This window comes from Salvelinus sp. IW2-2015, unplaced genomic scaffold, assembly GCF_002910315.2.
Source record: "Salvelinus sp. IW2-2015 unplaced genomic scaffold, ASM291031v2 Un_scaffold4462, whole genome shotgun sequence".
Taxonomy (NCBI): Eukaryota; Metazoa; Chordata; class Actinopteri; order Salmoniformes; family Salmonidae; genus Salvelinus; species Salvelinus sp. IW2-2015.
The window spans coordinates 26,622-29,020 of NW_019945732.1; positions in this window are offsets into that span (position 1 = coordinate 26,622).

Below are 2,399 nucleotides of genomic sequence, written 5' to 3' on the forward strand. Positions count from 1 at the left end.
GATGAAACACCCAGAGAGAATGCAGAATGGAGATGAACAACCCAGAGAGAATGCCAATAATGGAGATGAACAACCCAGAGAGAATGCCATAATGGAGATGAACAACCCAGAGAGAATGCATAATGGAGATGAACAACCCAGAGAGAATGCATAATGGGAGCCGTACTTCACTGTGCCTGCGCCCCAAATGGCATCCTATTCCCTTTTTAGTGCACTACTTTGACACGTGCCTATGGTCAAATGTAGTGCACCATAAAGGGAACGGGGGCATTTGGACCCGTGGTGTGGATTGGAGGGAGGGAGGAGGGGGGTCTATTGTACTGTAACAATCACATAGGTCTGAACTGCCTTTTATTTCCATCGACGGGTCAGTCAACGGCATTGGCTGCATTGTCTCACCTCCATTTCATCCAATATCTGAAATTAGAACGGGGGGGGGGGGGGAATTGATGAGCAATACATCAAAGAACACGTGAATGCTAATCAATTGACCCCCGCCGAACACCCGGCAAATAGGAAAGGGGACTGGAAGAAAACCGGAAAGAAATCCTGAATCCTTTGAAGCGATACACGGACAGATTGCCATTCTCACGCTATACTTTACATTGCCTGGCTGACGGCTGGCGAGGCATACAGGCCTGCATTCAATTTATGTCCTGTCAGTGGACAGTATAGCAGTATAGTAGTTCTATTTACACTATTTACATCTGCTTGGTTTGGACATTTGAAGTTAGACGAAGACACATTTTGCAATTAAATTGCCAATCTTGGGTATTTTAGTTCTATTTTTATTAGGGTGTAGGGAAATGAGTCTTTTTTACAGTTACTTATACAACCTTATTTAAAAACCAACTTTAGTTTGGAAGAAATTGAAATGGTCAAATAATAAAATTGTTATTTTTATCTCTTCTTTTATGATGCTGTTCACCCAACACACATCATGTTATTTATTAAATGTGGTCATTTATGTTTATGCAATAAGGTTTTTTGTTTCTAAAGAGCAGTTTGATGGCGCAGGTACAGTCACAAGACAATACTTAGTGTCACTAAGAACGTAGAAGCTGAATATCATAGGGAGCATGTGCCATTCATTTACTGATATGCATTGATACACACTGATCTCTGTTACTTAGCAACGTTTTAGCGGCCGTTAAATACACAGCATGCTGTAATACAGCAGAGGTGTGAATGCCGGAAAACCAACTCAAAGTATGTTAATGGGGTCACTGATTTCCGGTGCACAGGTGGATGGGGTTAACACTAGGATAAGCCAGTCACTTTAATAGGCAATTGAAAATGGCTCATGTCAAAAACATCAAATACCTAGTCACCATCAAAAAGTAATTAAAAAAAGATGACATGTTGTAAAAAGACTGCTAAAAGCGTGTCCTTGACAGTGACGCTGTCTTGGAAAATGTCATAGTGATTTCTTGGGAAGTCGGGCGCCGAGGTGGKGTCTGACACGTGGCTGTATCCAACTAATTATCAAGCAGAGAAATAAGTCACTCGTTAGCATTCAAAGGCTCATGTCTGACTCAGTCACTGGTGGTGCAAATTAGCAGTCGTTTGGGAAATGCAGTCGTTTAGTAAGCTTTGCTGACTCTCCGGAGTGCAAGCGTTCAACAGGTGAGTGTGAAAGGACTGGAAGCAACAAATGAGGTGCTGCAAAATGAGCTGCTACATGAGCTGGGTCACTTAGAAAATTTTACTGTTATTTTACCCAGTTTTGTCACATTTTTTAGAAAAGGGTGTTCAGCAGAAGTGTGAATCAACGAAACAGCTGGGATAGTGTGAGCGTATTGCTCATGGAACCAACATGGCTGCTGTACTCGGACCCAGACTGCCAGAACCTTGCTGAGAAAGACAGGTCCACAAATATGTGTCTCAGTCAAAGTCAGTCAGCTATAAAACACTTTACACCTGCATTTTGGTATTTTTTCTGAAAACAGAATGAACATTTGTTGACACCATGCAACTGCTTACACTGACATTCTAATGGATTTTGTTACTCCCTGTAGACTCACAGTAGCAGTACATTGAAGGCTCCAGTGAATGTGACATGTCTAACTACCCATATTCACCACACATTCACCAATGAGTTAAAGACTCTTCCAGACAGATCTCGCACATCAGATCTAGATTGAATTGGACTTCTTTGTCTGCTGTGAGTTGCCAAGGGCATAGAGAAGGTTCAGACGGCCACAATGTCTGGGATAAATATTTACAGGGAAACCATGTCTACACAATTCAATTATGTAGACAAAAACTGAAACAAGCATGGATGCATGAAAACACACACACATACACAAAAAAAGACAAATATCAAGCATCCACAATTGTTATTATAAGACCACACAGACAACACACACACACACACACACACAATCACACACACACAC